At 40.2% G+C, this 24,887-nt stretch overlaps 1 long non-coding RNA gene and 1 pseudogene across 1 annotated transcript; one reads left to right on the top strand and one right to left on the bottom strand.

Moving 5' to 3' along the window:
- Positions 1-1,288: 1,288 nt before the first annotated feature.
- Positions 1,289-23,322, top strand: LOC131345799 (uncharacterized). Its single transcript, XR_009203539.1, has 3 exons — positions 1,289-1,360; positions 15,574-15,638; positions 21,896-23,322. It is a non-coding gene; the product is annotated as an uncharacterized LOC131345799 (long non-coding RNA).
- Positions 1,297-24,887, bottom strand: part of LOC131345737 (NACHT, LRR and PYD domains-containing protein 3-like) — a 566,556-nt pseudogene continuing 542,965 nt past the window's right edge.

Genomic DNA, 24,887 nt, shown 5'->3' with positions numbered 1-24,887 from the left:
AAACAAATGGTGTAGTAAATAAATGAGGGGGAACTGTCCATGCTGCTTTGAAGGGCATTTCTCCTTTGATTAAGAAGCTGTTGAATATTTTAATCTATAAAATGCATTTATATATATATATATAATCCAAATGCTTTGCATTATCTGAAGGATGTAAAACATGCAGCAGAGGGAAATATTTTTATGCATGTACAAGTAGAATCTCTCTGTTTCAAAAGTTAAGGCATTAATATACGGTTTTCTTATAAATATATATTATATATAAAGATTATCTTACAGAGATAACAGTGAAGGGTGAAGAGTGCTTATATTCACATTTCACAAGTTTTATATAATTGTAAGATTTATTTGGGATTTACAATTTTAAGATTTATAATTATAAATATTCCAGAAGTTCATATTCTAATTTACTCAAACTCCAAAACCAATGTTATACTGCGCATGCGCGAAAGGCTTCATGCAGTTGCGCTGGTTGAATTCAAATGCACGTTAATGGGCTGGTGTAGCACTTTGTAGATGGTCCCTAACTCATCGGCTCCGCGAAAAACAGTGTTTTTTTAGTCACTTCAAAAATACATCGTTTTATAAGGAATTTCAGGGGGTGTAGTAAGTCGCCCGTGTTCTTGCAAACGAGACTGTGTAGGTATTGTGCACTTTGGAGAATTTATTGTGGAGTTATTGAGGAAGAAATTCTGAATATGCGAATATACGAATGTAAAACCAACTTTACCGCGGTAGAGGAAATGACGTACAGCTTATTAGTCAAACAATAGGTGCTGAACGGATGCCAGTGACTTGACAAAGGTTAAAACACCATAGTAAGTTGAACAAGAGTTATAAGGTTCTATAAGATATCAAGAAAGTCTACACATAACGACATATAGCTTATTAGCCGAACAATAGACTCTGACCGGATGGAGCTTTTTTCTGAGGGACTTTTCTCTACAGCTGTGTGTTCTCCACTGCTTTTCAGCACCACAGCTCAATCTACACAAAACAATGAAAGAAATGAAGACAGATCGTCTTTCTAGTGCGCTCTCTTCTTTACACCGCAACAGATGAAGTCGGTAGTGATGTGTCGTTCACGAACGAGCCGATTCTTCGTAGCGAGAGAGAAGAGCCGACTCCCGTCTGGGAGAACCGAATCTTCCGCCGCTCCGGTTCAGCTGTACGGAGAATCAATGCAGGCAGGGGCGGGACTTTATTTTGTTAGGCACACCACGCGGCCAATCACATGCGAGGACAGACTAGGATTATACCTAGCAATTTTATTATTCTCAAAGGGTGAGTTTTTTGTAAAGACAGATGGCAGCTACACCTTATAACATGAGAAGATTCTGAACTCTCATTAATCCTTGAGGTATGATATTTTTTTTTACAATACTAAAATGTGTTACTAATCACAGAGACAGGAGCTGTGGAAGGCTGAGAGGGATGATGGAGGTTAGTGATCAAGAGAAAAGGTAGGGAGTGTTTAAGCTTTTAGACAGCATTGTTCATACACTTCAGAAATAAAACTGAAAGATTTTATGTTATTTGAACTATACAGTATCAGAGGAACAGAGACTAATACATACAGATAATAAATGAACCTAATAACAGAACAAAGACATCAGTGAAGCAGATAAAGTACACAAGCACAAAATCACAATACACCTAAAAAGCTTACATTTAGTGTGTTAGTGTTAATATTATACCATATACCAACAGCAGATAAAACTGCTGCATCAACCTTGAACATGTGTCAGTGGATCGATCAGTGCAATGCACTGCAGTCTGCTTCATGTCCATATTTAAAGATATTTTAGGTTACTGACATTAAAAAAAAAAACAATTCAGCATGCCTGTACAAACAGGAACATAAAAACATGTAAATAAAGAAATGTAGAAATGGGATTTTATTACAGCAGGATATTATTACATCAGCAGCTGGCTTGTTGATACAGAAAAGCTAAACTTTATTTTTTTAATCCAAAAATATATTCCACATTTTTTACACACAGTTTCACCTATTTCAGTTTTTGTTTTTGAGAGCACATGCTCTAACTGATGAATGATAGCATTTTCCAACAGGTTTTGTAGAGAATATAGGGAGAAGCTTAGCTAGTTAGCTGTTTAGGATTTTTCACCCCTACATGTACATCTAATGGCATGTAAATGACCTCCATAATTTATAACAACTTCTTGTATTCGATCATCTCAGAAACCCAAGGCTGCTGAAATCACACGTCAAAGTTCTCATAGTGAACTGTGATAGGATATGAATGGGATATCAAAGTGACTGAATTTAAAAACAAATCCTTTTTGTCATCAAATATTATTAGCTGCTTTGGCAAATTAAGCAGAGAAGCATAACCTAGTGAATTGTTATAACAAGGTGTAACACTTGGTAAATGCTAGTTAAACCGCAGATGCACCTCTGATAGAGAGAAGGTGAAAGATATACAGGATTATTCAATAAAGTCCTGATATAGTGTGACGTGTTTGTGTAAGACTTCATTCAGTTCTCAGAATCCACTGTGTGAGATGAGATGAGATCAGATGGGTCTCATGGTCATACTGTAAGAGAGAATAAGACAGATTAATTAAACGTTATGTGTTTTTTCCAGACAGAAACACCAGATTTGGGTTAGAATGATATAATTCTGATCGAACTGAAAGTAAAAGTGTACATTTTTCAGACTAACCTTTTATTATCACAATCTCTCTGTCTCACTGGTGTGTTTAATTGTTAATACCTGACTCCAATTATTTCTAGTTTACGTTATATACAATAACAGGCAGAATATCTCACTTGCAACTACATACAGACACACCTCTACACACATCTACAGAAAAAGTTACTAACTAACTTACTGTAGTTTCTCCAGTTTGTATTGTGTATCATTCAGGAGCTCAGAGAGCACCTTCACTCCTGAGTCTCCTGTTTTATTATCATTCAGATTCAGTTCTTTCAGCTGTGATGAAGAGTTTGACCTCAGAGCTGAAGCCAGAGCAACACAACCTTCATCAGTGATACTGCAGTTCCACATTCTGCAGAGAGAAAAACACACACCATTTTTACATCATCTAGCTCCAGAGAAAATATATCCGGTTATAGATACTGATTTACTGTGGAAAATAACTATTGTTGTTTTGAATATATTTTTATATTTTACCATTTCAAAACTATACTGAAATCTGTGCTATGACTAAAGCTTGGCAAATAAGTTAGCAAATGTAAAATATAAAGTGAAGTGTACCAGTTATTGCTATGCTAATGAAAAAATCCCACACAACAGACTACATTTGAACTGTTCTCTCTCTTTGAGTGTATGTGCATGTGTGTGTAAAAGAGAATGATCCACATTATAACACTGATGAATAGTTGATGCTAAATTGGCTGCTGAGGATAGCTTCACATAAAACCAGTTGCTAAGAATTCTAGAAAGTCTTGAATGCAAGTCTCCAGCACTGAAAAGTTGACTTTAAGTCAAGAAAAATTGAATTTAAGTCAATATAGCCCCCTTCCCTTCTTGATGCATCTTGAATGCACCACTGAGGAGTGTTATCAGGTGGTTCCTCCATTCCTGGTTAAGGAGGGGCTTTTGAAAGCTGCTATGAGTATGGAGGTGTTCTATAAAATTGCTACTCTGTGCCTCTTCCTGGACGTGTTGCCGGAGGTGCTTTGGAAATGATGAGAGTTTGGATCAATAAGCAAGATCGTAGCAGATCAAGGCATGTACCGCGGTTTCACCTATCCAGCCAGACTATGCTGTGTACTTCATGGAGTTATTACATTGTTCACTAGTGTAGAGTCGGCCACTAATTTTCTGGACTCTTTGGTGCAGTAAACTTACTCTGCTTTACTTTGCATTGACCCTAGAATTGTTGCTATTTTTTTTCTTTGGTCCTGGACAGCATTTGTTTTCTTTTACAGTGCTCAAGCATAAACAGGTGGCTTTCACAGGGTAACGGCGAGTGGCTCAGTGTTGGTTAACTTTATTCACATGGACAAGAAGGGGGAGGGATTGTGGGGTAATTGTTCATGTTTTAAAGAGCTGTCTGTATTTCAGGATCATGGAGTCTTAGTCCCAGTTTGTGTATTGCACCTCTGTATGTTCAGCCTAAACTGGTTACATGGAACGTAAAGGGCATAGGCAACATAACCAAAAGAAGGACAATTTATTTTTTTGAATGAAGGAAAAAAAAAATATATGACTTTTTCTTCTGTAACACATCTGTTAGAATTGGAAGAGTTAAAACTTAACAGTGTTACAACACGTATGAGGTACAGCTTGTGTTGTGTGTCCTGTCCTGTGTTTGTGCTTACTTCTTCAGGTTTGTCCACTCTGTACTCCAGCCTGAGCTTTCCTGATGATCCAGCTACTACCGCCTCTAATCAGTAATGGCAACCCTATTAAGCTGGGACAGAAGCCAGTACCAACAGCTTCATTGCTCACTTGTGTTTGGTGGTTGTGTTGTGTGTTGTTCCGTGTCATGTTTTTGCTTGTGTCAATCAGGTTTCGGTCCTTGCTTGCCGTGACTTTGAGTTTGATCAATGCCCTGTTTTGGTTTTGGCTGCCTTGTTTGTATATACTCTTGCCTGTAAATGTAAGTAATACTAGCATTTTTTGGGGGTGGGGGGGGTGGGGGGGGTTGCTGTGGGGTTTTTTTGGTAAGGGAGGTTAGGGAAGGTAATTGTTATTTTGTTTGTTTCTTTTTTTTGTGTAGGTAAATTAGTTCCTCTCCTCAGTGTTTCTGCTTGGTATCTTGGCCTTGGTCTACCTTCCCCAGTTCATTGTGTTGTATATATCAGTACATTATAATATATTTGCTTTATTTCACTGCTGTGTTGTGTGTCATTACTCCTACCTCTGGGGCTTCATATTCATGTCTGTTCCATCTACTATATATATATATATATATATATACAGTGAGGGAAAAAATGATTTGATCCCCTGCTGATTTTGTACGTTTGCCCTCTGACAAAGAAATAATCAGTCTGTAATTTTAATGGTAGGTTTATCTGAACAGTGAGAGACAGAATAACAACAAAAAAATCCAGAAAAACACATTTCAAACAAGTTCTACATTGATTTGCATTTTATTGAGTGAAAATCAAAATCAGCAGGGGATCAAATCATTTTTTCCCTCACTGTATATACATATATATGAAGCATCTATATCTATATGGTCTTGAAGCAGTCTCTACATTCCTGCAGTTTACTTATAAGCCCTGTATTGGAGCAGAGGATACTATTATCTTGTTGCTGAACAGAGATTACACCCACCTTTAGGAGGCAGACAACACTGTCATGTTTTTTGACTTCTCCAGTGCTTTAAACACCATACTACCTGCAATGTTCAGTGATAAGCTACTGAACTATGTGACTATATGACTTTCTTCTTTATTTGAAGCATCCACTTTTATCCATTCCTAATGTGTTGGAAACAATTAACCAATATAATCATGTCGCTGGATACAAAATAAATGCAGGAAAATCCCAAGCCATGGTTTTAAATACCCCACACGTTATATTACATTGTCCCTTTCATATTACAGACTTTGAGTTTCTCTATTTGGGCATACATGTAATCCCTGACTTAAAGGATTTATTCTCCAAGAAGTACCCACCCCTAAAGGCAACAATCAAGACTGTCAAAATGAACGTTCTACTCAGATTACTTTATTTATTCCAGTATTTAATTAAATTACTTACATTACTTTTTAAGGGCATTAATTCAGCTATTGCTAAGCTCATTTGGAATTTAAAAAAAAAAAACAGGATCAAATTAGTGCCTCTCCTCAAGCCATAACATGCAGCTCTATTACTGACAATGTTACTGTAACATTATTACTGTAATGATACAGACTCTATGTGGGTCGGTATGGAAACTCATGTGCTGCTTTGCAGAAACTAACATCATTCCATTCAAAATTTTCTTTTTAAAGTAAACATGGAGCTCTATACAGGAGCAAAACTTTACATTCACACATACGACATACCTTAACTCAGTAGACATCCATAAAATATACCCCAATGTGTCTCAGGGTCATTTATGTATATGTTCTGGGAAATTCAACCATTTTGGCATGAGGTAAAATTCCTTTACCTCCACTTATATATTTGTTAAATTGTAAAACATTGTTAGACTTTCCTTCTCACATTAAATGTTTACTAAACTTTCTCATTTTATTTTGCAAAGAAATGTATTCTCACTTTATGGTCATCATCTTAGATACCATCTGTCAAGATGTAGTTGACACAAGTGGCTAATCTGCTGCCTTTGGAAAAACCTACATATGATTTACAGAGCAAATCTGTATTATTTTGGTGGGTGTGGGCACCTTTATGGAACTTACTAGAACAGTCAAGACCTTAGTCTAGGAACTGTGGGTCACTCCATCCCCACCGACACCCCCCAGAATGTGCTGGTACGTGATCTGGCTCTACTGTTGATGTTCTGTTTGGAGATTATTGAGAAAGCAATAAAGAAAAACTGACTTGATCTTACCTCAGTATCTCCAGTGTACAGTGTGGATTCTTCAGTCCATCAGAGAGCAGCTTCACTCCTGAATCCTGCAGTTTATTGTCACTCAGGTTCAGTTCTCTCAGTCTGGAGGAGTTTGAGCTGAGAACTGAGGACAGAACTCTACAGCTTTCCTCTGTCAGGTTACACCCACGCACACTGTAAGGGAAATAATTTTATAGAAAGTATGTCAATATCAATTAGCCATGGAGGAGAAAATGACTCAACAGAGCATGCGTCTACTAAAAGGCACAAGAAAGATACACAAGCTAAAGGTTAAGCAACATTACTACATTCATTGTTGCAAATAACATAATGGAAACTGCTTTTGAATACTTGATAGTGTAGCATACTCGCATGGTCACTATGTTCAATCCCCCCACCCAGGGCCACCAGAGGGCAGCCTTGCACATGTTTTGAACTTCTTTTGTTGTTTTGTCTGCTGAAGTCAGATATAATCCAACTTATTGTCCAAGCAGACACTGAAAAGCAGGATAAATGGGAGAGCCTGCCAACAAGGGTTTGTTTTTGCCTTGCATGGACTTCCGCCCTCTTGGTGCATTTACACTTCTTCGTTTACCACTTTCAACATCCTTTTCCTTGGAAACTGGCATTAGATGCAGAGCACTGTTGGCCTGGTCCCTGCAGCAAGCTGAGATCACAAAGCTTCTCCAGTAGACCATCATGCAGGTTGGCTGTTGCATAATTTCTGCACTGGTGTTGTGTCTGGCAACCATAGACATGAACACCGGTTGTTCCAATGTCCTCAAAAAGTTGGGTTAAAGAAAAAAATAGCACCATTTTGTATCAAGAGTGGCCACTGCATGCTTGGATATCTTTGAGGTTGAGTAATGAGAAATTTTCTATTCCATGTGTGTATGCAGTGACTATCTCTTCATTCATTAAGGCCCTTACTGGTGCTGACTACAGCCCAATAACCATAAGACAACATCTGAGAGATTATTGATATGATATGAATATGATAGTATTTGCAAGGGAGCACCAAACATGGGACATTGAATGGTGGAAGAAACTTTTATTCTCTGATGAGAAAAAATTTAACCTGGATGGTCCTGATGGCTTCCAACGCTACTGGCATGACAAGGAGATCCCATCATAACCGGGGTGCTTTTTCCTTCAATGGGAAAATTGAGCTTCAGGTTGTGCTGGGGCATCAAATGGCAGTGGGCTATGTGGACATGCTGCAGTGGGCATCCCTCTTGATTGAGAGTCCTCATCTGTGTGGTAATGACTGGGTATTTCAACAGGACAACGCTGCAGTTCACAACACCCATCTGTTGAAGGACTTCTTCCAGGAGAATAGCGTCGCTTTCTAAATCCCATTGAGAACATTTGGGGATGGCAAGGGAAGTTTACAAAAACAGACATCAGTTCCAGACCGTGGAAGCCATGTTCACCACACGGAACAACATTTCCACCAGCCCAATGGAAACAGTTACATCAATCATGCCAAAAACAATGTTTGAAATGATCCATAAGAACGGTGGGGCTACTTACTACTGAGTCCTTTTTTGACACTTTTAGTTCTGTTGTGGGTTTTTTTGGCCTATGGTCTTAAACTTTTGATCAGCTGATGAATAGCCTATTTGAGTTTAAATTCAGTTTTCAATAAATTGCCTGCACTCTATTTTTTGCTCTTGTTTGGTAGCAGTACTTAAAACCTGGTTACGATCCACTAGCACGAAATGCAAATACTTGTTTCCCCCGGTCTTAAGATTTTGTTGTATAAGTGTATATAAACTTATACCCCTATAGGGTGAGCACCATGACACAATTGCTCACCCTAACTTTTCAACTATTCTGCATATACAAGCTTTCCAAAATCTTTTTGTTAGTTTAGTTATGAGTTATGTAACTAGATAGACTTTGTAATTTGTGCCCCTCTAAAACGATAAGTTGTGCCCTCTGACAGGCTGCTGCCAACTCTTCCTAGCTAATTCCGGAGGAGCTCCAAAAGAAGCCTCAGAGGAAAATATATAAGGGAGAACAAAGGATGCGACCCGAAGTGGCGGTCCCAGGAGAAACGAGCCAGCGTCAGGAACAGGCTGAGAGCCCATGCACACTGCACACCTCTACCTAGCATCCTGCTCGCCAGTGTCCAGTCACTGGAGAACAAGCTTGATAACCTTAGGGCCAGGGTAAAGTTCCAGAGGGACATTTAGGACTGCAATCTCCTCTGCTTCACCGAGACATGGCTGAACCCAGTGGTGCCGGACCACGCCATCCAGCTGGCAGAGTTCTTCTCGGTTCACCACACGGACAGAACACTGGAATCGGGGAAGTCAAGGGGAGTCTCTGGACCACTGCTACACAACAGTCAGAGATGGCTACAAGGCACAATCTCGCCCCCTGTTTGGGAAATCCGACCACGCCACCATCTTCCTCATGCCAAAATATAAACAAAGGCTCCAGCAGGAAGTTCTGGCTCAGAGGGAGGTCTCGCACTGGACGGACCAATCGGTGGCCGCTCTACAGGACTGCACTCAATGACGCAGACTGTGACATGTTTCGACGCAGCTCTGATGACATCAACATGTTTATGGAAGCAGTTATGGGATTCATCGGGAAACTAATGGATGGCACAGTTCACAAAACTATAATCAGAACATTTCCCAATCAGAAGCCATGGGTGGATAAATCCGCCTGCGACGCTTTGAGATCATGCTCCGCTGTGTACAACACAGGTCTCGCCAGTGGAAACATGGACGAGTATAAAGCTGCATCCTACAGCGTGTGCAGAGTGGTGAAGGAGGTGAAGCAGCACTATGGACAGAAACTAGTCACAATTTCAACAAAGTGGCTCTAGGTGACTACAGATCTTCCAGATCAGTGAATGTGGACGGTTCTCTGGCAGACGAGCTAAACACCTTCTATGCTCGCTTCAAGGCTGCAGCTCACAGCGCTAATGGCGTTAGCAGTGCTAACAATGCGGTAAGTAGCATGCACGCGGAGTATGCCGGAGAGTACAGCGTGTTCATCATCTCGGAGCACAACGTGAGAAAGGCATTCAGGAGAGTGAATACCAGGAAAGCAGCAGGACCAGATGGCATCACAGGTTGGGTCTTGAAGGCCTGTGCTGACCAGCTTGCTCCTGTGTTCACTGAGATATTCAACCTCTCCCTGGAACAGTCTATAATCCCGACGTGCTTCAAACGGTCCACCATTGTTCCTGTCCCCAAGAAACCCCAGCCCGCCTGCCTGCATGACTACCGCCCAGTATCCCTGACCTCAGTAGTGAAGTGCTTCGAAGGACTAATCAGAGACTTCATCACTTCTTCCCTACCTGACACCCTGGACCTGCTACAGTTCAGCATTTAACATGATAATTCCCTTCATACTCACCATTAAATTGGAGATCCTGGGCCTCAGCCCATCCCTGTGTCAATGGATCTCTAACTTCCTGACAGACAGGCCACAGGCAGTACGGGTAGGCAACCATGTCTCACTCTCACTCACCCTCAGCACTGGAGCCCCCCAGGGCTGTGTTCTGAGCCCCCTGCTGTACTCACTGTACACCTACGACTGTGTGGCCACTTCCAGCTCCATCAACATCATTAAGTTTGCGGACGATACTGTGGTGGTGGGCCTGATCTCCAGTAACGATGAGACGGCCTACCTAGAGGAGATTACAAACCAGGAGTTATGGTGCCAGGTCAACAATCTCCTCCTGAACGTCAGCAAGACTAAGGAGCTGATAGTGGACTTTAGCACAAAGCGGGAGAGGAATTACCAGCCCCTCACCATCAACGGGACCCCAGAGGAGAGAGTGGACAGTTTCTGGTACCTTGGTGTTTTCATCACGCAGGACCTGACATGGTCCTGTCATGTCAACACCCTGGTGAAGAAGGCCCAGCAGCGTTTCTATCATCTTAGACGCCTAAAGGACTTTACACTGCCCTCAAAAGTGCTAAAGACATTCTACACCTGCACCATTGAGAGCATCCTGATGGGAAGTATCACAGCCTGGTTTGGAAACAACACCAAGCAGGACAGGCAAGCTCTCCAGAGGGTGGTGCGATCAGCCGAGCCATATCTACATATAGGTGTACACTACCAGTCAAAAGTTTGGACACACCTTCTAATTCCATGGTCTTTCCTGATGTTTATTTCTTTCTACATTGTAAAACAATGCTGAAGGCTAGTTAGTGGTGCTTGCTATGCAAAGCATCACTATTATTATTCCTCATACTTATTATTATTATTATTATAATTCTTCTTCTTCTTCTTCTTCTGTACAAATTTTGTCCGCTAACTAGTCCTGCACCGTTTGTCATAGACCCACGAATGAGGTGTCAAATCGTGCGGCTTGTTCGGGAAAGATGTGCTATGACTTTTATAAGCAATCGGAATTCCGGTATTCCCGGTATGGAAGCTCAAAGTGGAATTTTTTCCCATAGACCTCCATTATAAATGGTGGAGATTTCCAAAAGTTTTGACATCACAAAAGTATTGGCACCCTATGTTAAACGCTCACGTTAAGGCTAATGATAAGGTTAATTTTCATGCTAACGTTGATGCTAATGCTAGCGCCAATGCTAATGTTGATGCTATTGCTAGCTTTGATGCTAACGCTAATGCTAACAATGACGCTCATGCCAACATCAATGCTAACGTTAACGCTAACGCTAATATTAATGCTAATGTTGATGCTAATGCTAATGTTAGCGCTAATGCTGATGCTAATGTTAATGCTAACGCTAATGCTATAGCTAACGTTAATGCTAATAGTAACGCTAATGCTAACATTAATACTAATGTTAGCGATAATGCTAACGCTGACGCTAACGTTAATGCTAATGCTAACATTTATGCTAATGCTAACGTTAATGCTAATGCTAACGTTGATGCTAATGCTAACATTAATGCTAACGATAATGCTAACGCTATCGCTAATGCGAATACTAACATTGACGCTAATGTTAGTGCAACATACACGTGATATATCAAACCGCTCAGCACAATCAGGGGAAGTGCGTCACGGACAAGTTTTGGCACGGCAAGCACCACTCACATTTACTTCAGGAAATGTACATGTCTAGTTATTATGATTATTATTATTATTACGTTTCCTGGGCGTGCTACTAGTCCTAAATGGTAATAGCTAAAATTCTGGTTCCAACGCTAAAATGTTCATCATGTGTTTCTTAAGTGTGCTATTACTTTTCATGCTGAAAAGTATTGTAGTTTATTTTATATTAATTTTAAATGCGATAATTTTATATTAATTTTAAATGCGGACTTCACTTCCTGGTTTCCGCACGGGCATTTAAGGAGAGCGCGCACAGTTTGGCTTTTCTCAGAGATTTTCGGGAGATGTCGTAAACAAGCATGTAAAATGTTACTAGTCCCAAACGGTAATAGCTAGAAACATGGTTCCAGCGCTAAAATGTTGCCCATGTTATGTTTATGTGTGCTATTACTTTTCATGCTGATAAGTATTGTAGTTTATTTTATATTAATTTGTACATGCATTTTTCATGGACTTCAGTCCCTGGTTTCCATACAGTTCGGTCTTTCTCTGGGATTTTCGGTATGTGCCGTAAATGAGCATCTGTAGATGTCGTAAACAAGCATGTAAAACATTACCAGTCCTAAACGGTAATAGCTAGAAACATGGTTCCAACGCTAAAATTCTGCTTAGGTGTGCTACTACTTTTCATGCCGATAAGTATTATAGTTTTTTATATGGATTTGTAAATGTATTTTTCACGGACTTCAGACCGCTGCTGTGTGTGTGTGTGTGTGTGTGTGTGTGTGACGTCAGCTAGAGTGAGGGAAGAGGTTTTTTAAGGACGCATTGTCTTTAAACTGTTCCTACAGCTTGAATTCTTACTCTACAGCCACATAAACTACCTTAAACTTTTTAACTGAGACTTTAGCTTTTAAATACTATTTGACAATATATTGCAATAGTTTAAGCAACATAGCGCTTTGCTTTTCACAATCACACACATTTTCAACATTCTAGTTTAACTTGTCTTTAATTTCTACTATGTTAGTTTTTATTCTTCCTGTTTTTCTCTATATATTTTTAACTATATCCCTATATTTTCATGTCCACACACTTTAATTTTAATTTTACTCTTTTCTTCAAATGTAGGACAGTCGTAAAAAGCATTTCACTACATGTCATACTGTGTATGATTTCGTATGTGATGAATAAAATTTGAATTTGAAGCCTCATGGAAAGGACATCGATGGGCTTACTGAGTGCTTAACAGACATTGATTCTTGTGTGAACTCTATTGTCCCAACAAGAACTGTCTATTGTTACTCAAATAACAAACCGTGGGTAATGAGAGACATTAAGGACATTTTGACTACCAAGAAAAGGGCTTTGAGAGTTGGTCACAGGAAGGAGTTAAAAAAGATTCAGATAGACCTAAAGGTGGTGATCAGGGAGGTCAAAGAGAAATACAGGAGGAAACTGGAGTGAAAACTCCAGCAAAACAACATAAGAGAGGTCTGGTGTTGCATGAGAATCATCATGGGTATCAGGACAGACGGTAGTGGAGCTAATGGAGGAGTGGATAAGGATAATGAATTAAACCTGTGTTTCAATAGGTTTGATTCAGTGACCCCCACACTGCCTCCCTCAGACTCAGCACAAAGCTGTGAAAGAGTAAACAGCCACCTCCCACCGCTCCCTCTCCTAGCTGCTCCCTGTCCTACAGTGGAATTTCCACTCCCCACCTCATAGACACTTTTACCAGTTGCCCTTCTCAAGAGAACAATGGCATCCCCCTTCACTGGTAACCACAACGATGCAGTTCACACTTCACCAGGTGACAAAACACCTGAAGGGACTGCTGGCCTGATGATATCAGTCTCAGGGTGCTTAAAGCCTATGAGACCCAGCAGCAAAGTATCCTTCAGCAGATTTTTAACATTAGTTTGGATCTTAAAAGGGTCCCTTTGCCGTGGAAGACATCTTGCCTTGTTCCTGTACCAAAGACACCTAGTCCCAGTGGCTCAGAAGTTTACAGATGGTTGACTTATCATCTCATCTCATCTCACAAGAGCTTGTGGATTTCTGGAAATCCAACATCAGCAAACACTCCCCTATCTACATCAACAGGTTTGAAGTACTGTGTGTCTCCAGCTTTAAGTTCCTGGGTGTCCATATCTCAGAGGATCTGTCTTGGCATCTGAAAACCTCAGCTCTGGTTAGGAAGGTGCAACAGTGTCTTTACTTTACTTTATCCCCCAAGATCCTGACCAGTTTTAACAGCTGCATTATTGAGAGCAGCTCCACAGTGTGTGAAAAGAAATCACTACAAAGGGTTGTGAAAACCGCCTAACGCACCAACTATCTGCCATTGAGTTTCTTCACCACAGCAGATGTCTGCTCAGATCACACATCATCATCAAAGACTCCCCACCCTAGTCACAAACTTTTCAACCTCCTTCCACCCAGGAGGAGATACAGGACCATCCACACCAGAAGCAGCAGGTTCAGGGCCAGTTTTTTCCCCACAACCATAAATCTTCTGAACTCTACACTACACCGCTAGGACACTCATATCTCACTACACTTCACCACCTTGAAGTTCTGCTTTACCCTGTACATCCTGCTACATTAAGATTACACCTAGTTTATCTGTTTATTTCTCTCTACATATACTACCTACATATACTAAATATACTTTATCTTATCTCTTTTACTGTTGTACATACAGTGTACATAATGCACACATTTTGCACAAATATGTAATAGTTCTTTTCATAACCCTTTATATGCTGTAAATACAACTTGCACATTCTCAAAGCACATACAACTCTGGTGTATGTGTGTGTGTGTGTGATGATCTTACTCCAGTTTCTCCAGTGTACAGTGTAGATTCTTCAGTCCATCAGAGAGCAGCTTCACTCCTGAATCCTGCAGTTTATTGTAACTCAGGTTCAGTTTTTCCAGTCTGGAGGAGTTTGAGCTGAGAACTGAGGACAGAACTCTACAGCTTTTCTCTGTCAGGTTACAATCACGCAGACTGGAAGAGAAATTATAATGTCTAATGTGAGAGTAATTACATTGTATGAAATAGGTTTTTTTTAACAATGAAGCCTTCTAAATACAACAGATATTATATTATAACCTGTTAATCTTTACTAAAATTACCCAGTTATTAGCTACTGATACATGGTTTTACTTTTGCTAGTACATTTATGCTGTGGGCTGTTACTAATTTCCTCTGCATTTTTAAAACAACTGTTATTCTTTCATTGTGAAATGTTTTTGTTTTGGGGAAGTGGTAGCTTAGTGGTTAAGCTGTTAGACTACTGCTCAGAAGGTTGTGACTTCAAATCCCAAAACTTCCAAGTTGTCAAGGCCCTTAACCATCAGCTGCTCAATTTTATAAATAAGATTAATGTTAGTCACTCTGGATTAGTGTGTTTGCAAAATGCTCTAAGTGTAATGTAAGTGTCTTTATCCCAATTCTTTTCACACATTTTCTTTTCCTATTTATATCATAGATTTCTTTTGTCCCCTATAATCAGAGCATTATTATGGATTGCAGTGTGCATTTCATGGGGCACTTTTGAAATCTTATCAACACAAACCAGTGAATTTCTTTAACAGAAAGGACAAAAGTGTGAATGCTTGATAAGAGAATTTGTGTGTGTGTGTGTGTGTGATGATCTTACTCCAGTATCTCCAGTGTACAGTGTGAGTTCTTCAGTCCATCAGAGAGCAGCTTCACTCCTGAATCCTGCAGGATATTCTCACTCAGGTTCAGTTGTCTCAGTCTGGAGGAGTTTGAGCTGAGAACTGAGGACAGAGCTCTACCGCTTTCCTCTGTCAGGTTACACCTAAGGAGTCTGGAAAAAAAAACATGACAGAGATAGATATTATTTAAAACTGTTTTTGGACAGTCATTATTGTTAATAACAGCTAGCTATTAACTTTTTACACTTGGATTCACAGCAAGCACATCATTTAATGAACAGAAACAGTAATATTGGGGCGTTTTTTATAAATAGTTCTCTCTCTCTCTCTCCCTCTCTCTCTCTCTCTCCCTCTCTCTCTCTCTCTCTCTGCAGACATGAGCTGAGCAATGACAAAGCAGAGTAGGCTAACTAGCAAGTAGGCTGAATAGCTGTATTTGGTGAGTTTTATGTTCTTGTATTCTGACTGCACCAAAGGGCAAAGCACCAATAAATGAGACCTCATGTTTTCCCTTAGTGGCCAGTATAACTGCTTATCTGCCACCAGCAATTATGCCATAGTTAGTCACAGAGATCAGACTTTTTCCTCCTGAATCTATTGACTTGTATCTGTCTTTATACATATACATGATTTTATACATTGTGCTGCTGATACATGATTGGCTGATTGGATAACTGAATGCATGGGCAGGTGTACAGATGTTCCTAATGTAACAAAACATGGTAAAACAGCTTTGGTAAACCAGCAGTTACTTAGCTACTTTAAAGTTTGGTAAACTCTCAGGGCATAATTAAGTACAACAGAAACTGCTCAGAGGTTTGGCAAACACAAAGGCAAAGGTGAGCAGAGAAACACATAAAAAGGAACTAATTTCAAAAAACAGAAAATGAACACTCATCCAAAAAAGTCTTGTTCAAACAATCCATGCATAGGATGTGCTAGTCCTTGAAAAACAACTCCAAAACGAAAGATTAGAACCACCCATACTCCAAACACAGATAATTCCTCCTTCCCCTTCCTGGTTGCTCCACTTCCCCAGAAAGGTTTTAGAATAACAATGGTTACTGTTTCTTCTTTGTCATTTGGATGAATCTAATTGACCTGGTAATTCACTGGCCCAAGCTTCGTCTTCACTCTATCTGGTCCTGAACACCATGGGGCCAATTTATAGAAAAAATAATCAGAAGCTTTGGATACAGGATGGGCCATCACCTAGACCAGGTCTCCCACCTGAAATTGCACATCTCTTCTTTGAGTATTATAGTATCTGGCTTGTCTAAGTTGTGTGTTCTCCAAAGATCTCTTAACTTTTTCAGTGAGCTGATGTTGTCTTTCTATTATGGAGTATGAAAACTGGGAGGGGTTTGGTGCATAATGAATCAGTTTCTCCAGAGGACCTTACAGTGGCCTTCCCAGAGTTAGCTCTGCCAGAGTCCTTTTAGTAGATTCATGTTTAGCACTGTTTAGTGCAAACTGGAACTCTGCCAGCCACTTGTCGCATTCTTGGTGGTTTTCTTCCACATAAGAAGCCATAATGGTTTTCAGCGTCCTATTCACTCTTTCAGAGACGTTGGTCTGAGGGTGGTAACTGGTGGTTAGTTTTTGAATAACACCACAACTCCTAGACAAATCAGCCAGAAGCTGGCAGAGGAACTGTGGACCTCTATCTGAAAGGATGTACTTAGGCACCCCCAACTGATTGAATATTTCATCTTTTGAGATTCGACAGATGCATGGGGTCTTACATCTGCTGCAACTGATACAAGTGAAATTAACTTGTGGTAACATCCTATCAGGCCTAAGAACCTCTGGCGTGATGAAAGATCATGTGGCATAGGATAGTTGGAGATAGTGGCCGTCTTTTGCGGATCCACTTCCACTCCTCTTCCTGAGACCATATGGCCCAAAAATCTTAACTTTCTCTTGAGAAAATAGCATTTCTTTAGATTCAGTGTCCAGTTGGCTTTCTGAAGTCTGTCCAAAACTGCTTCAAGATCCTGAAGATGGAGAGTATACAATGATATCATCAATGTACACACATGCTACCTCTCAACTCACCTAATACCCACTCCATGAGTCCTTGAAAAGTAGCTCCTGCATTCTTCAGGCCAAAATGAATGGTCAAAAATAGTACAGGCCGAAAGGGGTGATGAAAGCTGTCCTATCCCGGATATCCTTCTCCACTCGCCAGTACCCTGATTTTAAATCTAACGTACTAAAATATCAGGCCACATGTGTAGATTCTTGAATATCATGGATGAGGGGCATAGGATACGCATCTTGAAGAGTTTTAGCATTTAAATGTCTGTAATTAATGCAAAACATTAGTCTTTGCTCAGGTTTCGGCGCAAATACAACTGAGGAGGCCCAAGGTGACCATCTTAGTCCATCTTAGGGTGTCCTTTCAATCTCTGCTTGAATGATGTCCTTCTTTAAAGAGGAAAACTCTGTAGGCTTTACACATTGCCATCTGTGGTTACAATCTGGTGGGTGATCATTTGTCCACTCCAGCTTGACAGCCCAGACTGAAGGCCATGCACGTAGAAACTTTTTTATCACTTGAATGTACCTTTGTATCAGATCATCCTTTGATTGGGCTTCCCCTTCTGTCAATGATTCATGCAATTCAGTCTTTAGGGGCAAGGCCATATACACATTGACTACCCGCTGCTCCTTGTGGCTCTCCACTTGTCTCCTCAAAGGCTGGTGGAGAAATGGAAACACAGTCCTCTGTCCATTGATACATAACTCATAACTGTGTTCTACCACATGTAATCGTACTCCAGTTTGACTTAAAAAACATCCAGGCCTAAGGGGAAAAGCCAGCTGACAGGTGTCAACTGTCCACCCCCGACTATGCCACTCATAAGTAATAGAATAGAATAGAATAAACTTTATTGTCATTGCACATAGAAGTACAACGAAACTGTGGGGACTCTGCCTTCTGAAATCTGGGCCTTCCCATCAGCTAGCAATAAAGTCCTATTAAAGTGCTTCTTCATCTGTTTACTTGGTTTAACTAATGCTTCCCAAAGCTGGCTCTGCATTAAGGAGAGTATAGAGCCAGTATCTAAGATCGCTTCCTACTCTGCCTACTCTGAATTCCCAAAACCACTCAAAGCAATGGGGGGGGGGGTTAGACTGGACCAATGTAAGATGTTAAGTTTGTCCAGAAAGGGGTTTGGAGACATGGGCAGGGAGAGCTTGTAATTCTTGGACTGAGTAGGAGAGGTTTAATACTTAAGAATTTCTCTTCTGCTTGGCTGTCAATATATATTTCACTTAACAGCGAGCTTATCTCTACTATGGGCACAGGGTTCCTGTAGGTATTTCCCAGTGGGACAGGAAGAGACTCTGCTGCCCCCACATTATCTACTGGAATCCCCTGTTACTGGACTCGCATACACACTCTCCATTGTAAATAGAAAACCGTGGTTGACCCAAAATGATTAATCAAATAACAGTTCAATATCAATTCAAGGCAATACCACCTGAGTTTCCTGTATGGGGCACCATCTGAAACAAATCCTGATAAACAGCTTTGGTAAACCAGCAGTTACTTAGCTACTTTAAAGTTCGGTAAACTCTCAGGGCACAACAGAAACTGCTTAGAGGCTTGATACAAACAAAGGCAAAGGTGAGCAGAGAAACATACAAAATGTACTGATTTCAATAAACAGAAAAATAAACACTCATACAAAATACAGTCTTATGCAAAAGTTTAGGCACCCCTTGATAAATAACAGATTTTGGTGATTTTTTTAATTGAAAAGATGTTAACACAGTCTCTCTTGGAAATGGAAAAAATGCACAATATTTTCAGCAAACATTGATGCATAGTTACTTCTTATGCCATAAATTGAACAAAAATAAAAAATAAAAACATTATTACGGCCCTGTGCAAAAGTTTGGGCACTCTAAGAGTTCCAGAGTCTCAGATTCTTTTTACAAGGTTTCAGACCTTAATCAGCTCGTTAGATCTGATGCATGGCAACAGCTGTCATTAGTAAATGCCAATTTCAAAGCTTTACAAATACTTTGACTCTTCAAACCTTGTGCACACACTTGCGGACACTCAACAACCTTGGGTTCCTCTAAGCAGCTGTGTAAGACTCTGAAAATGAAAGTTATTGATGCCCACAATGCAGGAGAAGGCTACAAGAAGATGGCAAAGCGTTGTCAGCTTGCAGTTTCCACAGTGAGAAATGTAATTAAGAGATGGCAGTTCAGGGGAACTGAGGAGGTCAAGATGAGATCTGGAAGACCAAGAAAACTCTCGGAGAGAACTGCTCGTATGCTGGTCAGAAAGACAAATCAAAACCCCCATTTGACTGCAAAAAACCTGCAGGAAGATTTAGCAGACTCAGGAGTGGTGGTGCACCGTTCCACTGTGCAGCGATGCTTGCACAGACAAGACCTTCATGGAAGAGTCAGCAGAAGAAAACCTTTCCTGCGTCCCCATCATAAAATCCAACATCAGAAGTATGCAACAGAACATCTACAGAAGCCTGATGCGTTTGGGAAACAAGTGCTGTGGACTGATGAAGTTAAAATAGAACTCTTTGGCCACAATCAGCAAAGGCATGTTTGGAGAAAAAAAGGAGCAGCATTTCATGAAAAGAACACCTTGCCAACTATTAAGCATGGGGGTGGATCTATCATGCTTTGGGGTCGTGTTGCAGCCAGTGGCACAGGAACTATTGCACGGGTGGAGGGAAGAATGGATTCCACTAAATACCAGCAAATTCCGGAAGCAAACATCACACCTTCTGTAAAAGCTGAAAAGAGGATGGCTTCTACAACAGGACAATGATCCTAAACATACCTCGAAATCCACTATGGAATACCTAAAGAGACGCAAGCTGAAGGTTTTGGAATGGCCATCACAGTCCCCTGATTTAAACATCATTGAAAATTTGTGGGTAGATCTTAAAAGAGCTGTGCATGCAAGACGACCAAAGAATATTACAGAACTAGAAGCCTTTTGCAAGGAAGAATGGGAGAAAATCCCAAGTACAAGAACTGAAAGACTTTTAGCTGGCTATAAAAAGCGTTTGCAAGCTGTGATATCTGCCAGAGGAGGTGTTACTAAGTACTAAGTAATGTTTTTATTTTTTATCTTTGTTCAATTTATGGCATAAGAAGTAACTATGCATCAGTGTTCGCTGAAAATATTGTGCATTTTTTCCATTTCCAAGAGAAACTGTGTTAACATCTTTTCAATTAAAAAATCACCAAAATCTGTTATTTATCAAGGGGTGCCTAAACTTTTGCATAAGACTGTATGTCAAACAATCCATGCATGGGTTGTATCGTCCTTCTGAGCAAGTCCTTGCCTGGAACCCCAAAAAGGAAAAACAGTCCAGAAAAAAAAAAAAAAAAAACTCTACTGCCAAAACAGTATGAAAGTCCAACCGTAAATACAGATCCCCGGTTATCTCCTGGAATGGGATGGGCAACTGATTCAAAAACAACTCACAAAATTAGAACCACCCATACTCCAAACACAGATAATTCCTCCCTCCCCTTCCTTTTGGCTCGATACTTTTTACTTCAGTAGGCCTTCCTGTTTCAGGATACCCTAAGGTCAAAATAAATTTCCCTTTTCCCCACTCTAGGAAGCTTCTGCCCCAAACCTAAAAGTGCCATGTGTTACTTCAAATGAAACCAAAAATCACAAGAAAATAAATGAATGAAAGGATAATTTGTAAAATAAAGTATTGAATATTTATTTTAGCCCTAATATTGTGGTGTCACACTAATAAGGTGGATGGTGAGTGTATTACCCCCTTACATATATGTTTTATTTATCAGGTGCTGAATAACAATTTTGCAATCCTCACCAACATTTATAATCAAGTAAACAGTATCAGTTGTCAACAATAATAAAGAAAAAAACAGCAGATTACAATATGTAGTCATTCCTCCCAGAAATTTAGAAACCGGGTGGGACAAATAAATACACCCTATAATTCAGTATGTGTTGCATGTATTGAGCATGCAGAACCACTTTTACAACATGTTCTCTGTAGACATTTTCCAGTCTCTTACACTGCTCAGTTTTATAAATAAGTTTAATGTCACTCTGGAAAAGTATATCTGCTAAATGCTGTAGGTGTAATGTACATGTTCTACCACTGCAGCCCTGTCTCTGTCTTTATTTCCCGGGTCTTTTCACCAGTTTTATTTTTCCATTTACATCATTGATTTCCAGTGTCTATATACAAAATTTAATTGTTTATTCATGTTAGTAAGGCTTCTTACATTTCCTGTGATTATTCATTTTTTTTCTGACACCATGAGTTCCAATTTGTCTCTTATTGTTTATCCTTGTCTAAAGCTGAGTAGTGTTGATCTGCTACATTGATTCTAGTTTGTGGATAACAAAAATGCTAAACACAGTGGACCTAATCTATCTTGCACTTCACACTGTCGTGAGGATGCTAAACAGCTCAGCTTTCCTTTAATACTGCTATCCCCAGCAAACAACTCAAAACTCCATCATCACTATGCAAATAGATCCTGAATTTCCTGACAGATCATCCCCAGGTAGTTAGACTGGGCCCCCAATCTGTCCTCCACTACTCTGAGGATTAGCACACCACAGTAATGCATACTGAGCCCTTCCTCAACTCCCTCTTCACACAGTGCTGTGTTCTTGTAACTAACTAACTAATACCATCATAAAATTTGCAGATGACACAACAGTGACTGGATTGCACTTTGACAGTGATGATAAGTTTAGCAGAGATGCAGAACCTGGTGAGCTGGTATTCAGAGAACAACCTGTCCCTCAACACCACACAGAAGGTAGGATTCAAGGGAATGAGGTTTTTACATGTGGTTAACTATCACAAGCTAGGACTGATCAGAGCATTATAACGGGTTGCTCTGTGCAGTTCATGAGGCACTTTTTAAATCATATCAACACAATGTGAATAACTAGCAAAAAAGTCAAAAGTATGAACACTGGATAAGAGAATTTGTGTGTGTGTGTGTGTTACCTCAGTATCTCCAGTGTACAGTGTGAGTTCTTCAGTCCATCAGAGAGCAGCTTCACTCCTGAATCCTGCAGGATATTCTCACTCAGGTTCAGTTCTCTCAGTCTGGAGGAGTTTGAGCTGAGAACTGAGGACAGAGCTCTACAGCTTTCCTCTGTCAGGTTACACCTACGGAGGCTGAAAAAAATGAGAGATAGATATTATTTAAAACTGTTTTCTTAAATGAAGTCAAATATCATTATTGTAAATGATAGCTAGCTATTAACTTCTGATACTTGGATTCAATAAAAACAATAACATTGGGGTGTTGTTTATAAGGGTTTTTTCTTCTCTCTCTCTCTCTCTCTCTCTCTCTCTCCAGACATGAGCTGAGTAATGACAAAGCAGAGTAGGCTAACTAGCAAGTGGGCTGAAAAGCTCTATTTGGTAAGTTTCATGTTATTGTATTCTGACTGCACCAAAAGGGCACAAGCACCAATGAGACGAGACCTCATGTGTTCCCTTATGCTGTATCTTGCTCTCTCATTGGCTGTAGGTCATAGTTGATGTATTTTTCAGTCAGAACTCATTTCACACTGCAGGATTTTGAGGCATTGGTGATTCTCTCAGATTGTGTCTTTGGAAATTCACACTGCGTGATTGTCACTCCAACAAACACCAATTTGCCTATGATTTCTGGCATTTGTCTGCGATTTTGCAAAACCTGTCAGGGACTGAAAATCAGAGCTAAAATCTTGCATTGTGAACTCGGCATTAATGGCCAGTATAACAGTGTAGCTGCCACTAGCAATTATGCCACAGTTAAAGTCACAGAGATCAGACTTTTTCAGACTCCTGAATCTATTGACCTGTATGTGTCTGATTTCATACATTGTGTTGCTGATACATGATTGGCTGATTGGACAACTGAATGCAAGTGCAGGTGTACAGGTGTTCCTAATAAAGTGAATGGTGAGTGTATAAGTACACCCCCTTCAAGTATATGTTTTATTTATCAGGTGCTAAAAAATAATTGTGATCCTCACCAACATTTATAATCAGTTATAATAATAATAAAAAAAAAATATTTAGAAACCAAGGGACAAATAAATACAACCTTTAATTTGGTATGTGTTGCATGTATTAAGCACGAAGAACCACTTCGACAACAATATCGTGTTTTAGGCATTTTTCAATCTATTATATGACATGGTACATTTTGGCTACATGTTTTTTATTGCTTTTGTTTAAATCAAAATGTTTGTGATTTTATTTCATTGTTTTCATAATTTTCACTTTCCTCCTAAGTACTAGAGTAAAACATTTATAAATAAAAATACTCACAGTGCTTTTCTGGAGGCTTTGACCACTGGCAGCAGTCTCAGAAGACATTCATCTGATGGATAATATTTACTCAAATCAAATTCATCCAGCTCCTGTTCTGAGTTCAGTAACACAAACACCAGAGCTGACCACTGAGCAGGAGAGAGACTGGTTCCACTGAGACGACTGTAACCTCCTCTGTTCAGGTAAGTTTGTACTTCCTGCACTAGAGAATGATCATTCAGTTCATTCAGACAGTGGAACAGATTGATGGATTTCTCTGGACATGGATTCTCCCTGATCTTCTCCTTGATGTACTCGACTGTTTCCTGTTTGCTGTGAGAGCTACTTCCTGTCTGTGGCATTATGACTCGTAAGAGAGTCTGATTGGACTCCAGTGAGAGACCCAGAAGGAAGCGGAGGAACAGGTCCAGGTGTCCGATCTCACTCTTTAAGGCCTTGTCCACTGCACTTCTAAGGAGCTCAGACATGTTTGGATTTCTGAAGTAACTAATGATGCTGGTGCTTTGCAACACATTTGTCTTCTGAAGGATGAAAGACATTAATGCGTATAAAGCAGCCAGAAACTCCTGAACACTCAGATGTACAAAGCTGAAGACCTTCCCCAGGTGAAGCCCAAACTCCTCTCTGAAGATCTGGGTACACACTCCTGAGTACACTGATGCTTCACTGACATCAATGCCACACTCTCTCAGGTCTTCCTCATAGAAGATCAGGTTTCCTTTCTCCAGCTGCTGGAAAGCCAGTTTTCCCAGTGCCAGGATACTCTCTCTGGTCTGCTGAGGATCAGGGTCACATTTCTGATGGTACTTTTGGTCCTTGTGTTTGATCTGAAAGATCAGGAAGTGTGTGAACATTTGAGTCAGAGTCTTGGGGATCTCTCCACTCTCTGCTTCACCCAACATTCTCTTTAGAACAGTGGCTGAGATCCAGCAGAAGACTGGGATGTGGCACATGATGTAGAGGCTTCTTGAAGACTTCATGTGTCTGATGATTTTATTGCCCAGGTTTTCATCACTGATTCTCTTCCTGAAGTACTCCTCTTTCTGAGGATTACTGAAGCCTCGTATCTCTGTTAGCTGGTCTACACACTCAGGAGGGATCTGATTGGCTGCTCCTGGTCGAGATGTTATCCAGAGGAGAGCAGAGGGAAGCAGATTCCCCTTGATGAGGTTCGTCAGCAGAACATCCACTGAGGCTGACTCTGTCACATCACACAATCTCTCATTCTTCTGGAAATTTAGAGGAAGTCGACACTCATCCAGACCATCAAAGATGAACAGGACTTTGTAGGAGTCACAGTTTATTAATTCTAGTTTTATTTGTGGGAAAAAGTGATGAAGAAGATTCATCAGACCGAGATT

This window comes from Hemibagrus wyckioides, linkage group LG25, assembly GCF_019097595.1.
Source record: "Hemibagrus wyckioides isolate EC202008001 linkage group LG25, SWU_Hwy_1.0, whole genome shotgun sequence".
Taxonomy (NCBI): domain Eukaryota; kingdom Metazoa; phylum Chordata; class Actinopteri; order Siluriformes; family Bagridae; genus Hemibagrus; species Hemibagrus wyckioides.
Note: the sequence above shows the minus strand (reverse complement) of the source record. Positions and strands in the feature narration are given on the sequence as shown.